The sequence below is a fragment of the Mesoplodon mirus genome (assembly GCF_964341445.2).
Source record: "Mesoplodon mirus genome assembly, chromosome: 6".
In the NCBI taxonomy this organism is placed as follows: Eukaryota; Metazoa; Chordata; class Mammalia; order Artiodactyla; family Ziphiidae; genus Mesoplodon; species Mesoplodon mirus.
In genome coordinates, this window is record NC_138982.1 from 93,742,295 (window position 1) to 93,759,039 (window position 16,745).

Below are 16,745 nucleotides of genomic sequence, written 5' to 3' on the forward strand. Positions count from 1 at the left end.
ACCTCCTAGAGAAATGGAACTAAAAACAAAAACAAACAAATGGGACCTAATGAAACTTAAAAGTTTTTGCACAGCAAAGGAAACCATAAATAAGACCAAAAGACAACCCTCAGAATGGGAGAAAATATTTACAAATGAAGGAACTGACAAAGGATTAATCTCCAAAATTTACAAGCAGCTCATGCAGCTCAATATCAAAAAAACAGCCCAATCCAAAAATGGGCAGAAGACCTAAATAGACATTTCTGCAAAGAAGATATACAGACTGCCAACAAACACATGAAAGAATGCTCAACATCACTAATCATTAGAGAAATGCAAATCAAAACTACAATGAGATATCATCTCATACCGGTCAGAATGGCCATCATCAAAAAATCTACAGACAATAAATGCTGGAGAGGGTGTGAAGAAAAGGGAACCCTCTTGCACTGTTGGTGGGAATGTAAATTGATACAGCCACTTTGGAGAAGAGTATGGGGGTTCCTTAAAAAACTAAAAATAGAACTACCATACGACCCAGCAATCCCACTACTGGGCATATACCCTGAGAAAACCATAATTCAAAAAGAGTCATGTACCAAAATGTTCATTGCAGCTCTATTTACAATAGCCAGGACATGGAAGCAACCTAAGGTGTCCATCAAGAGATGAATGGATAAAGAAGATGTGGCACATATATACAATGGAATATTACTTAGCCATAAAAAGAAATGAAATTGAGTTATTTGTAGTGAGGTGGATGGACCTAGAGTCTGTCATACAGAGTGAAGTAAGTCAGAAAGAGAAAAACAAATATTGTATGCTAACACGTGTATATGGAATGTAAAAAAAAAAAAAAAAAAGGTCATGAAGGACCTGGGGCAGGACGGGAATAAAGATGCAGACCTACTAGAGAATAGACTTGAGGACACGGGGAGGGGGAAGGGTAAGCTAGGACAAAGAGAGTTGCATGGACATATATACACTACCAAATATAAAACCAATAGCTAGTGAGTGGGAAGCAGCTGTATAGCACAGGGAGATCAGCTCGGTGCTTTGTAATCACCTAGAGGGGTGGGATAGGGAGGGTGGGAGGGAGGGAGAGGCAAGAGGGAAGAGATATGGAGATACATGTATATGTATAGCTGATTCACTTTGTTATAAAGCAAAAACTAACACACCATTGTGAAGCAATTATACTCCAATAAAGATGTTAGAAAAAAGTTCTTGCTTTAGTTTGGCAGGAAGGACAGACTCTATAATATTGGGAAGGACAGACTCCACTACATGTCTATGATACAGCATGAGAAGTGCTAAGAGAGGAATACTTCCAAGGGCTATGCCAGCACAGTCAGGGAGACTGGAACTCTACCTAGTCATGTTTTCCTAGAAGAGGTGATAGCTGGATTGGATCCTTGAAAAATATGTCAGGAGTTTACCTAAAGAAAGGTGTGAAAGTTGTGAGGAAGGAAATTTTAGACAAAGGCAACATACAAACCAAAGAAGTGTGAAGCTGTTTTGAAAATGGCAGATGAGCACGAGTAATAAGTTTAGTTGTAAAGATGTTATGAGACAAGATTGTAAAGGATGTGTAATAGTAATAACAGTAGTTAAAAATTACCACCACTTATGGAGAACTGATTATGCAAGTGCTTAGGCTAAGCAGTTAACATGTTTTCTATGTTGATTAAAACTACAGCCCTTTTCAGGAGGTACTATTAGGATTCTCCCATTTTTCAGATGAAGATATTGAGGTTTAAAGGGATTGAATCTGTTGGTAAGTGCAGCGTTGTGATTCAAACTTACTGTTTTTGATTTCAGATTCTACATACTTAGCTACTCCCCTAAAGAGTTTTAAATAAATAGGAAAACCTGAATAGTTTAAAAGAGGCCAGTGTCTTTATTAGATCTGAATTTTAGGAAATTTAGCTTTATATTATATATGGAAGTTCACAGAGGAAAGAGATAAGAAGAAAATTTACTAAATTCTACACATAACACTTTATAAAGGCATTTAAATTACCCAACAATTCATTGCTGTTTGTGGGTTTTATGGTATATAAAGAGACAAATAATGGAGTCTAGAAGGTGGAAAAAAGATCAGGCCAGACAATTCTTAGGTCCTTAAATTTAACACCATCATACAATAGTTTAGAGTCTCATAACTCCAGTTGCCATTATCCTCCCCTCTTTCCCCATCCCATTTTGTAAAATACCACCTGATATACATTAGGGAACATTCTGATTAACCTCGATGATCAAAGATAGATTCTGCATTCTTATCCAGTTTTGGATTAAGGTTTATTCTGATAACTGCTGCTTTTTTTCTTTTTTAATTGAAGTATAGTTGATTTACAATGTGTTAGTTTCAGGTGAAGTGAAACTTAGCAGCGAAGTGATTCAGTTTATATATATATATATATATATATATATATATATATATATATATATATATATATATATATAATTTTTAGATTCTTTTCCATTATAGATTATTACAAGATATTGAATATAGTTCTCTATGCTATACAGTAGGTCCTTGTTGTTTATCTATTTTATGTATAGTAGTGTGTAGCTGTTAATCCCAAATTCCTAATTTATCCCTCCCATCATCTTTCCCCTTTGGTAACCATAGGATTGTTTTCTATGTCTGTGAGTCGTTTTCTGTTTTGTAAATAAGTTCATTTGTATCATTTTTTTTTTAGATATCACATGATATTTATCTTTCTCTGTCTGACTTACTTCACTTAGTATGATAATCTCTAGGTCCATTCATGTTGCTGCAAATGCCATTATGTCATTTTTTTTATGGCTGAGAGCTTTTACTAATTTGAAATACCAACTCGAAAAGAGAGAAATCACTTTAGATCCACCTTTGAAATAAATTGGGGTGGATAGCTCAAATAAATGTATTTTTCTGTCTTAAAGGGAAATGTTCATCTGCCTGTATTCATTTCCTAGGGCTGCCATAACATATTATCACAGACTTGGTGGCTTAGAACAACAAAAATTTATTTTCTCACAGTTCTGGAGGCCAGAAGTCTGAAATCAAGGTGTCACCAGAGTTGGTTCCTTCTGGAGTCTCTTGAGTCTGTTCCACGCCTGTCTCCTTGCTTCTATTGGTTGCTCACAATCCTTGGAATTCCTTGGCCTATAGATAAATAATCCCAATATTTGTCTACACCTTCACATCATCTTCTCTCTGTAACCAGTTTTCCTTTTCTTTCTTTAATAAAGATACCAGTCATTAGACTGAGGGCCAACTCTAAATCTAGGATGATCTTATCTCAAGATCTTTAACTTAATTGCAACTGCGAAGACACTATTTGCAAATAAAGTCACATTCACAGGTACCAGGGTTAGAGCTTTGACAAATCTTTTTGGCACCACTATTCAACCCACTACACTGCCAAATGCTAGATTAGGGGAATTGTTATAAAAATATTAATATTCTGATGGCAGCATAATAACTGACAAGGCACTAAAGATACATGAATTAAATATATGTTGTCACAAGTGCAATTGAGATGTAGAGAAAATAAACTTTATACATGAAATGATTGTTTATTCAATAGAGCATTTAATAGAATTCTAAATTATCTAGACCAAGGCATTATACAATGGGATAGGTAATATGTTCCACTCAGGAGTCAAAATAGAAACATTCAAATGGAATTTAGAAATAACATTTATTTCAACCTAATTCTTAATCTTATGGGAGCTTGTGTGAGAGAAAAAATTCTCTATATTATGTACTGCACTTTGAATTCTCTTAAGTCAGTTTGCATACTTGTTTGATGGACAGAATGTGGACCTTGCAATTCAGGAGAATTGGGTTTGAATGTCATATCACCACTGTTAGCTATGTGATCCCAGGAAAGTAAATTAACCTGTTGGTGTCCCAGTTACCTCATCTGCAAAACAAGTGTGTTAATGCCAACTTCCCAGGTGTTTAACTTGCTATTTGCACAAAATTTGAGAAATTGTGTAAAAGGTTCCTGATACAGAAGTGCTCAGTAATGTGGAGTTCTTTCCTGCACTTGGCTGTTCAAGTGATGCCCAATCTGATCAGGCACTAAACTAAACTAAACTAAACTAAACTAATGAAACACAAAAGGCATTTTTAATTGATATTTTTCATATTATCTCTCTCCATGCAAGTTGGAATAGTTGATGAATGACTTTTCATTAATCTTACCAACATCTGTTTATCTATTTGTGTTAGATAAGGGATGAAGCAAAACCTTTCTCTCTCTCTCTCTCTGTCTCTCACACACAAAGGCACACACACGCACACACACACACACACGCACGCACCTTAATTTTTCATGGCTTGAGTCATACCACAGATCCAATCACTACTCTCTTATTGTAAAAAGTGAAGTCCAATCCAGTTGCTGTGCTTATGACAATTGACTCATACTGACATTTGTTTTGCTTGTTTTTATAAATGGGAAAGTGAGGCATGATCAGAGAAATCATACCCTGACAATCTTAAGGTCTTGTAAGAACTCTTGCCAAGTTGGTAGAAACGTTTATGTATGTTCTCTTTCAATCCAGACTTGGATTGTGACAGTTTAAGTTCCCAGGAGTGTGTGGAAAGTGGCTAGCTATATCAGGAAGACTTACAAGGAGGCTTTTAGGTTGGTGAGTTGCAGAAACTCAGGGTGTGATTCTTAATCTTCCAGGTACAAAAACTCGATCATGTTGATGAGCCAGAAATCAGACTTAGGGATCATGAGTCATACTTGGTAACTCAAGAGAGACTGAGGTACATGAACAAAAAAACTAATTTATTGAGTAAATAGGCCATATTGCTTTCTGATGAGAATTTTAGTAATACTTATTAAGAAACTTAACCATATTGATATGCATTTATTTATATCTATGTGTAATAAGGAAACCAGAGACCCACACTTTCCACATAATCATGTTCCTTTATAATTGTCTGTGTATTTAATTAAGAATATTCATGCTTATCAAACATTCTTATAACAGAAAAAAATTAAAACTGCTAAATGTTGAAACATAAGACTAGAACAGTGCTTTTCAAACTGTGAGCCCTAATCCATAATGGGTCATGGAAACAATTTACTGTATTGCAAAAAACATAGTTTTATAAATTACCCCAATTTATCAATGAGAGAATCGAGGCACAGAAACACTAAATAAAATGTCTAAAGCCACAGAGTTAGCCAGGGGAAGCTGAGCTTCCTGACTCAAAAATCTCATGTTCTTTTATTAGAGTTGGGTCCTTCCAGAAGCTGTTATGCTATTTGTCTGATGATGTAACACTGGTCTTAAACAGGGAAAATGGGGACCATGTGCTTATGAAGGTGGTTTGGAATGGGTGAGGGGAGTTGGCTCTCAAGGGAAGAAATGGGCAGAGTTGTCATCATTTTATTCCTAATATTTCTTAAGAGCTTTATTTTTATCTTTGGAGTATCATGACTAATTACAGGCAAATCTGACCTGGCTAGTCTGAATTTTTCAGGTATTGGCCTTAAGAAACTAACAAGTTTCTAACATATAACCCAAGTCTTTCATCCTGTGGAAAGCTAGGACATAAGAGTTATACATACTTTATTAATTGTCCTAAAAGTTCTCATCTTATTTCTATTTCTAATAAAATATTTCAGGCATATAGGAAAGTAAATGTACAGGGTAATGTGAAAAATTTCATGGACCCAACATCAAGCTTTGCCTGCCCTTCCTTCCTTCCTTCCTTCTTTCCTCCCTCCCTCCCTCCCTCCCTCCCTCTCTCCCTCCCTCCCTCTTTCATTCATTCTTTCTTTCTCTCTCTTTCTTTCTTTCTTTCTTTCTTTCTTTCTTTCTTTCTTTCTTTCTTTTTCTTTCTTTCTTCCTTCCTTTCTTTCTTTCTTTCTTTCTTTCTATTTCTTTCTCTTTCTTTCTTTCTACCTTTCTTTCAGAAAAACTGTTGCAGATTAACTTTTGATTTCAGTACAAAGAAAACTTGTCTTCAGTGTTCTTTATAGTCAGTATGTGTATGTGTATGAATATATGTGAGTGCTTATATAGGGAGTATGGCTTGACTTACAGATATACTCCTTTAGAGCTAAGCCTCACTTTTCAAAGCTTTTTATATACATATAAATATGTATTTTTGCCATGAATAGGCAATGACCTAAATTACCCATATTCTTCTTATATAATCACAATCTTAATGAAACAATAAAAATATTACAGCTGCTTCTAAGGTTTGAAAGAATAACAGGAGAAAAATACTTCATTAGGATGAATCTATAGATTTTTTTTCCCAATTAAACTTATGTAGGTAAGGGATATTGATTCATCCCCACAATCTGATAACTTTGTGGGCTTCAGCATCTTTTAGCTCAATGAATTTGCTGATTATTTTACTATAATTATTATAACATTCTTAGTATATTCTAGGTACCATTTTACATAGCAGTAAATAAGAAACATGTCTCCCCATCATGGAACTTGCATTAACAGGAGCATTAAGGCCAAATATAATATATCCCAATATATTATTTGCTGCTTTGTTTTTTTTAAAGCAAACAGTTTGTTCATTTCTGGAGTTAATTGTTGTGTCAAATTAAAGGTTTGGGAAGTGAAGGGGAAATTTTAGGTGGAATGGTCAGGAAGACCTCTCTGAATAAATGACATTTAAACAGAAACTTTATTTGAAGGAACAAACCATGGTAGATCTGGAATGAACATTCTAGAAAGAATAGCTGGTTTAAAGGTCTAAGCTACTTTGTTTAGGACAGAGCAAGATAATACCAAACAACAGGGAGGAGCCAGATCACATGAGGCCTTATAAGAAGTGTAAGTAAGCAGTCTGGATTTCATTCTAAGTGTGACCAAAATCAGTGGATAATTTTGAGCATGAAAGTCATATTCTGATTTACATTTTAAAGAGGTCATTCTTTGTGCCCCAAACAGAGTAAATAAAAGGTAATTGTTGGCTAGTTCAGTTGTTCTGGCAAGTATATGTTAGTTTGCAGAGAACAGTGGAAGTGGTAAAAAGTTGTAGGATTTTGGATATGTTATCAAGATAGACTATTTAGGACTTGCTCTGATTAAGATAACATTTCTAATAAGTGGTGAAAGAATAGACTATGGAGGGAAGAAAACCAGATACCTTTCTCACTGACAAAAATAAATGTCAAATGAATGAAAGAGCTAGTTGTTAAAATCTAGGAGCAACAGTGAGCTCTACCCACCACCAGTCAGTCCCATGAGGAACCTTACACAAGCCTCTTAGATAGCCTCATCCACCAGAGGGCAGACAGCAGAAGCAAGAAGAACTATAATCCTGCAGCCTGTAGAACAAAAACCACATTCACAGAAAGAGAGACAAGATGAAAAGGCAGAGGGCTATGTACCAGATGGATGAACAAGATAAAACCCCAGAAAAACAACTAAATGTACTGTAGATAGGCAACCTTCCAGAAAGAGAATTCAGAATAATTGATAATGAAGATGATCCAGGACCTCGGAAGAAGAATGGAGGCAAAGATCAAGTAAATGCAAGAAATGTTTAACAAAGACCTAGAAGAAATAAAGAACAAACAAACAGAGATGAACAATACAATAACTGAAATGAAAACTACACTAGAAGGAATCAATAGCAGAATAACTGAGGCAGAAGAACAGATAAGTGACCTGGAAGACAGAATGGTGGAATTCACTGCTGTGGAACAGAATAAAGAAAAAAGAATGAAAAGATGAAGACAGCCTAAGAGACCTCTGGGACAACATTAAATGCAACAACATTCGCATTATAGGAGTCCCAGAAGAAGAAGAGAAAGAGAAAGGACCAGAGAAAATATTTGAAGAGATTATAGTCAAAAACTTCATTAACGGAAAGGAAATAGCCACCCATGTCCAGGAAGCGCAGCGAGTCCCATACAGGATAAACCCAAGGAGAAAAATGCTGACACACATAGTAATCAAATTGGCAAAAATTAAAGACAAAGAAAAATTATTGAAAGCAGCAAGGGAAAAATGACAAATAACATACAAGGGAATTCCCATAAGGTTAACAGCTGATTTCTCAGCAGAAACTCTACAAGCCAGAAGGGAGTGGCATGATATACTTAAAGTGATGAAGGGGAAGAACCTACAAACAAGATTACTTTTCCCCGGCAAGGATCTCATTCAGATTTGACAGAGAAATCAAAAGCTTTACAAACAAGCAAAAGCTAAGAGAATTCTCAAGCTAAGCTAAGAGCCCACCAAACCAGCTCTACAACAGATGCTAAAGGAACTTCTCTAAGTGAGAAAAACAAGAGAAGAAAAGGACCTACAAAAACAAACCCAAAACAATTAAGAAAATGGTAACAGGAACATACATATCGATAATTACCTTAAACGTGAATGGATTAAATGCTCGAACCGAAAGACACAGGCTTGCTGAATGGATACAAAAACAAGACCCAGGGCTTCCCTGGTGGCGCAGTGGTTGAGAGTCCGCCTGCCAATGCAGGGGACACGGGTTCATGCCCCGGTCTGGGAAGATCCCACATGCCGCGGAGCAGCTGGGCCCGTGAGCCATGGCCGCTGAGCCTGCGCGTCCGGAGCCTGTGCTCTGCAACGGGAGAGGCCACAACAGTGAGAGGCCCACATAACGCAAAAATAAAAAACAAAAAAAACAAAACAAGACCCATATATATGCTGCCTACAAGAGACCCACTTCAGAGCTAGCTAGGGACACATACAGACTGAAAGTGAGGGGATGGAAAAAGATATTCCATGCAAATGGAAATCAAAAGAAAGCTGGAGTAGCTATACTCATATCAGATAAAATAGACTTTAAAATAAAGAATGTTACAAGAGACAAGGAAGGACACTACATAATGATCAAGGGATCAATCCAAGAGGAAGATATAACAAGTATAAATATATATGCACCCAACATAGGAGCACGTCAATACATAAGGCAACTGCTAACAGCTATAAAAGAGGAAATTGACAGTAACACAGTAATAGTGGGGGACTTTAACACCTCACTTACACCAATGGACAGATCATCCAAAATGAAAGTAAATATGGAAACACAAGCTTTAAATGACTCAATAGACCAGATAGATTTAATTGATATTTATACGACATTCCATCCAAAAACAGCAGATTACACTTTCTCTCAAGTGCACATGGAACATTCTCCATGATAGATCACATCTTGGGTCACAAATCAAGTCTCAGTAAATTTAAGAAAATTGATATCCTATCAAGCATCTTTTCTGACCACAACACTATGAGATTAGAAGTCAATTACAGGGGAAAATATGTAAAAAACAGAAACACATTGAGGCTAAACAATACGTTACTAAATAACCAAGAGATCACTGAAGAAATCAAAGAGGAAATCAAAAAATACATAGAGACAAATGACAATGAAAACACAATGGTCCAAAACCTATGGGATGCAGGAAAAGCAGTTCTAAGAGGGAAGTTTATAGCTATACAAGCCTACCTCAAGAAACAAGAAATATCTCAAATAAAAAATCTAACCTTACACCTAAAGGAACTAGAGAAATAAGAACAAACAAAACCCACAGTTAGCAGAAGGAAAGAAATCATAAAGGTCAGAGCAGAAATAAATGAAATACAAACAAAGAAAACAGTAGCAAAGATCAAGAAAACTAAAAGCTGGTTCTTTGAGAAGATAAACAAAATTGATAAACCATTAGCCAGCCTCATCAAGAAAGAGAGGGAGAGGACTCAAATCAATAAAATTAGAAATGAAAAAGGAGAAGTTACAACAGACACCACAGAAATACAAAGCATCCTAAGAGACTACTACAAGCAACTCTATTTCAATAAAATGGGCAACCTGGAAGAAATGGACAAATTCTTAGAAAGGTATAACCTTCCAAGACTGAACCAGGAAGAAATAGAAGATATGAACAGAACAATCACAAGTAATGAAATTGAAACTGTGATTAAAAATCTTCCAACAAACAAAAGTCCAGGACCAGATGGCTTCACAGGTGAATTCTATCAATCATTTAGAGAAGAGCTAACACCCGTCCTTCTCAAACTCTTCCAAGAAATTGCAGAGGAAAGAACACTCCCAAACTCATTCTATGAGGCCACCATCACCCTGATACCAAAACCAGACAAAGATACTACAAAAAAAAGAAAATTACAGAACAATACCACTGATGAATATAGATGCAAAAATCCTCAACAAAATACTAGCAAACAGAATCCAACAACACATTAAAAGGATCATACACCATGATCAAGTGGGATGTATCCCAGGGATGCAAGGATTCTTCAGTATATGCAAATCAATCAATGTGATACACCATATTAACAAATTGAAGGATAAAAACCATATGATCATCTGAATAGATGCAGAGAAAGCTTTAGAGAAAATTCAACACCCATTTATGATAAAAACTCTCCAGAAAGTGGGCATAGAGGGAACCTACCTCAACATAATAAAGGCCACAAACAACAAACCCACAGCAAACATCATTCTCAATGGTGAAAAACTTAAAGCATTTCCTCTAAGATCAGGAACAAGACAAGGATATCCACTCTCCTCACTATTATTCAACACAGTCTTGGAAGTCCTAGCCACAGCAATCAGAGAAGAAAAAGAAAAGGAATACAAATTGGAAAAGAAGAAGTAAGACTGTCACTGTTTGCAGATGACATGATACTATACATAGAGAATCCTAAAAATGCCACCAGAAAACTACTAGAGCTAATCAATGAATTTGGTAAAGTTGCAGGATACAAAATTAATGCACAGAAATCTCTTGCATTCCTATACACTAATGATGAATAATCTGAAAGAGAAATTAAGGAAATACTCCCATTTATCATTGCAACAAAAAGAATAAAATACCTAGGAATAAACCTACCTAGGGAGACAAAAGACCTGTATGCAGAAAACTATAAGACACTGATGAAAGAAGTTAAAGATAATACCAACAGATGGAGAGATATACCATGCTCTTGGGTTAGAAGAATCAATATTGTGAAAATGACTATACTACCCAAAGCACTCTACAGATTCAATGGAATCCCTATCAAATTACCAATGGCATTTTTTACGGAACTAGAACAAATAATCTTAAAACTTGTATGGAGACACAAAAGACCCCGAATAGCCAAAGCAGTCTTGAGGGAAAAAAACGAAGCTGGAGGAATCAGACTCCCTGATTTCAGGCTATACTACAAAGCTACAGTAATCAAGACAATATGGTACTGGCACAAAAACAGAAACATAGATCAATGGACAAGATAGAAAGCCCAGAGATAAACCCATGCACCTATGGTCAACTAATCTATGACAAAGGAGGCCAAGATATACAATGGAGGAAAGACAGTCTCTTCAATAAGTGGTGCTGGGAAACTGGACAGCTACATGTAAAAGAATGAAATGAGAACACTCCCTAACACCATACACAAAAGTAAACTCAAAATGGATTTGAGACCTAAATGTAAGACCAGACACTATAAAACTCTTAGAGGAAAACATAGGAAGACCACTCTTTGACATAAATCACAGCAAGATCTCTTTTGACCCACCTCCTAGAAAATGGAAATAAAAACAAAAATAAACAAATGGGACCTAATGAAACTTAAAAGCTTTTGCACAACAAAGGAAACCATGAACAAGACGAAAAGACAGGCCTCAGAATGGGAGAAAATATTTGCAAATGGAGCGACTGACAAAGGATTAATCTCCAAATTATACAAGCAGCTCATTCAGGTCAATATCAAAAAAACAAACTACCCAATCCAAAAATGGCAGAAGACCTAAATAGACATTTCTCCAAAGGAGATACACAGATTGCCAACAAACACATGAAAGGATGCTAACATTACTAATTATTAGAGAAGTGCAAATCAAAACTACAATGAGGTATCACCTCATACCAGTCAGAATGACCATCGTAAAAAATCTACAAACAATAAATGCTGGAGAGGGTGTGGAGAAAAGGGAACCCTCTTGCACTGTTGGTGGGAATGTAAATTGATACAGCCACTATGGAGAACAGTATGGAGGTTCCTTTAAAAACTAAAAATAGAACTACCATATGACCCAGCAATCCCACTACTGTACATATACCCTGAGAAAACCATAATTCAAAAAAGTCATGTACCACAATGTTCATTGCAGCATTATTTACAATAGCCAGGACATGGAAGCAACCTAAGTGTCCATTGACAGATGAATGCATAAAAATAACGTGACACATATATACAGTGGAGTATTACTCAGCCATAAAAAGAAATGAAATTGAGTTATTTGTAGTGAGGTGGATGGACCTAGAGTCTGTCATACAGAGTAAAGTAAGTCAGAAAGAGAAAAACAAATACCGTGTACTAACGCATATATATGGAATCTAAAAAAGAGCTCTGAAGAAGCTAAGGGCAGTACAGGAATAAAGACGCAGATGTAGAGAATGGACTTGAGGACATGGGGAGGGGGAGGGGTAAGCTGGGACAAAGTGAGAGTGTGGCATTGACATATACACACTACCAAATGCAAAATAGATTGCTTGGTGGGAAGCAGCCGCATAGCACAGGGAGATCAGCTCGGTGCTTTGTGATCATCTAGAGGGGTGGGATAGGGAGGGTGGGAGGTAGACGCAAGAGGGAGGGGATATGGGGACATATGTATACGTATAGCTGATTCACTTTGTTATACAGCAGAAACTAACACAACAATGTAAAGCAATTATACTTAAAGATGTTAAAAAAAGAAAGTCATGGTAAATCTTAAAATCAGCCTAACATAGATCTTTAACCCTGAAACACTTTGAAGACAGAAATATTTCATACAGAAAAAAGAGCAGCAGTGAAAAAATATGCATGTGGGACATCAGACTTGCCATTGCTCATTCAAACTGAGTATACCTTTATAAGAAATTTAATGTGAGAAAGCTTATCAAGTCATAGTAAAAACTGGTCTAGAAATTCCATATATCAGATGTGATGATGTAGTGTATTTTATTTGTTTTGAGAGTTAGATGAAAAATGGCTCTATGTAAATTCTCCATCTCTAGTTAAAGATATTAAAGTACTAGTAACTGGGTGGCAAGCAATTTGGCAAGAGGGTAGAATAATCATGCTAGAGTGTTTTCCATATGTGTTAGGTACAGAAGGTAAGAAGATAAGCACCTGAATTAAAACAGACAAAACTTTGAAATCCTTCATAAGAAACAGACAATTTGGCTCCTTTGGGGTACAAAATAGGAAATGTGTTTTAGGTCACTAAAAGGAAAATTGGGTCTCATCAGACAATTTATAGCCTGCCGTGGCAGTGACCAAGTAGCGATATTAGGGTGCAGAAGTAGATGTGATTTAATAGGAGTTCAGATGGGACTTTTGACAGTCTATCAGAGAAAAAGTTAATGAGCAAAATGCTAGACTTCAGTCTAAGTGCCAACCTGGCTAAAAAACTGATTGTAGCCTAAAATATATAGGATAGCAGTAAATCGTAGCAAATCCTCGTGGAGAGGTGACAAATGGAGTCCTTCAGCACTGATTGCCAGACCCATTACTTTTTAACACACTGTATAAGTTATGGTGTCCGAATTAGCTGATAATATTAAAAATCCAACTTTATCTTTTGGCGAAGTTATTAGAACACTTCAGTTGCTTTGAATTTTTTCTTTTAAGCTATGACTTCTTAGACTAATTTCATGAGCTCTCACATTGTTTAGGCTTGTCTGAGAGAGAGAATTTCAAGTTCATACATAGAAAATATGTACCCCTTCATTATTGCAGGTAATCATGTATGAATTACCAATTATTGGAAATATTGGTTAATAAATATTTATTGAACATGTATTATGTGTAGAACTGCCAATAATTTTTGGTAAGAATGCATAATACAAGGATTATGTGAACACAGATGAGGGAAACCTGCCTAATCTAGAGTTCAGGGTCATCCTAATAGAAGGAATATTGGCCTAATCTTGATGTATAATTGAAAGTCATTAGAGCAAAGGAAGAATGAAGATGCAAAAGAGGGCACTGCCTATGTAAAGGCTTGGAGGTAAGAGAGAGGATCTGACTCTCTCAGACTGCTACAAGTATATAATCTAGAATCTTGGTTGGATAGTAGACTGTAAAAATGGCTGCAGTTATTCCCCTCCCTGGATCCTTGACATTAACAATATGACTTTTCAGCTCCTCCCATAAAGAAATTGAGTCTATTTACTCACCCCTTGAGTCAGGGGTGGCTTTGTGACTGACTTTGGCCAGTAGAATGCAGCAGAAGAAATGGGCCAGTTCTGAGCAGAGACTCAAGAAGCCTTGACACTTCTCACTCTCCTGGAAGCTTGTCCAGCCACTGTGTGAGCAAGCACAAGCTGAGCTACCAGAGAATAAGAGACCCTGAGGAGCGAAGCCAACCATTCCAGCTGAGGCCTGCTGCAGCCAACCTGGCTGCACATTACAGACGTGTGGGTGAACCCAGCTGAGACAGGAGAACTGGCCAGCTAAACCTGGCCTAAGTCACCAGACTGAGTGATACAAATGATTGGTGCTTAAGTCACAAATTCAGGATCATATGTTACTCAGCAAAAGTGAATTAATACAGTAAAATATGAGGCTGGAGATAAGAGGGTAACAGGATTATACTGTCTTTGGGGCCCTGTACTGAAGGCTCTAGTAGTCCCCCAAATTTCTGGCTTTGATTCTTTCTTCCTAAATTGCTAGTTTCTGAGAAGTGTAATTATATCCTGCAAGGACACTGAGGTGGAACCATCTTCAATCACCTATTTATGGGTACCAGAAGAAATGACTATATCTAAGTTATCTGAAGCTTGAATCAAATAGCTTTATACGTATCTAATTCTACATATCTAAGTCCCAAGATGGGTTCAACTGTGCCAGAAAAACTTAATTCTATCCCATGTAAATACACTCAGCAACGTGTATTCTGGTGAAAGCAGGATAGCTCACTTGAAATGGTGTTCTGAAGTCTCTCTTATAGTTTATGGATGATATTGCTGCCCAGAATTCGTTCCCCTACCTTATTTTTGCCAACACATCTTTTTTTTTTCCTTCTTTTATTTATTTATTTATTTTGGCTGCATTGGGTCTTTGTTGCTGTGCGCAGGCTTTCTCCAGTTGCGGCGAGCTGGGGCTACTCTTCATTGCAGTGCGTGGGCTTCTCATTGCGGTGGCTTCTGTTGTTGCAGAGCACGGGCTTTAGGCTCGCAGGCTTCAGTAGTTGCAGCACACAGGCTCAGTAGTTGCAGCTTGAGGGCTCAGTAGTTGCGGCACGCAGGCCTAAAGTGTGCAGGCTTCAGTAGTTTCAGCACGCAGGCTCAGTAGTTGTGGCTCACGGGCTCTAGAGTGCAGGCTCAGTAGTTGTGGCGCACGGGCTTAGTTGCTCCATGGCATGTGGGATCTTCCCAGACCAGGGATCGAACTCATTGGCAGCCGGATTCTTAACCACTGCACCACCAGGGAAGTCCCTGCCAACACATCTTTATCCTGCTTCTTCATCCTGATCTGCATGTTCCTCGTAACATTGTATTCAGTCTGAAAATTATAAGTTGTCATAGAGAAGCTAACTGTTCTGGCTGATGTGTGGTGATGCATGACCTTTAAAGGATATGCAGCAGCTACTTTTGACTGAAGCATGGGACACAGTCACCCAGAAGGTTTGAGTATATAAGGCTGAACAGCAATCCCTGATTTATAAAGCAAATATTATGCCAGGCTAGCATATGCACTCCTGGAGAAATGCTCTTCTGTTGAGTCAAAACTAGAATGATTGAATGTGGCATTGTTTGAAGGTAGGATCAAGGTGAGGCTTGGGGAGAAGAAATGCTGCTTTTAATCTTTTTTTTTTTCTTTTTCTGCATGAATAGGGAGGATCACAAGATGTTTGTCACATTTCCTCAGAGACCAGTTCTATATTTGAGGGGTGTATGTGTGTCCTGGTGTGTATATATATGTATTTAAAGTTGTTGTTGGGTCACATGTACCTGCAGTAGTCATCGATCTTGATCCTTGGCCTCAGTGATAATGGTTAAATAATCACCAGCTATTGACTAACAATTTATTCTCTTCTCAGCATGATACTAGTTTGGAGATGGACTCGAAAGAAAAATAGAATCCCTGACTTCAAGGTACACATTCCCTAGATAGCAAGGCTAACCCATGTGAAAAGAATTAAAGAACAGCACACTTCAAACATTCTATTTTATGAAAATTATAGTGAACTAAGTTTGAACACGGCATTGCCCAGTTGCATGTGCTGGAATTTTCAAGAGCTTATTTCAGTGAACTATTTGGTCATATTTCGTACTTGACCTATTGTGTCTTGTGTAATTCTTATAAGGCAATAATATTATTGAGAAATTATTCCCCTTCGAAGCTGTTTTTTTTTTTTTTTTTTTTTTTTTTTTGCGGTACGCGGGCCTCTCACTGTTGTGGCCTCTCCCATTGCGGAGCACAGGCTCCGGACGTGCAGGCTCAGCGGCCATGGCTCACGGGCCCAGCCGCTCCACGGCATGTGGGATCTTCCCAGACCGGGGCACGAACCCGTGTCCCTTGCATCGGCAGGCAGACTTTTAACCACTGCGCCACCAGGGAAGCCCCGAAGCTATCTTTTTACAAAGGGAGTAGGAAGCAGGAAACCATTAGAAGCCTGTTCACTCAGCAACCTTATTTCATATCTAGTTTCTGAATCCCAGTCTTCCGTCCCTTCTCTGGTAAAGAACTGTGACAAAGTTCATCAGTGGCAAAGTTAATTGGGTTCTCTTCCTCTCCTCAGGGATTTCTCA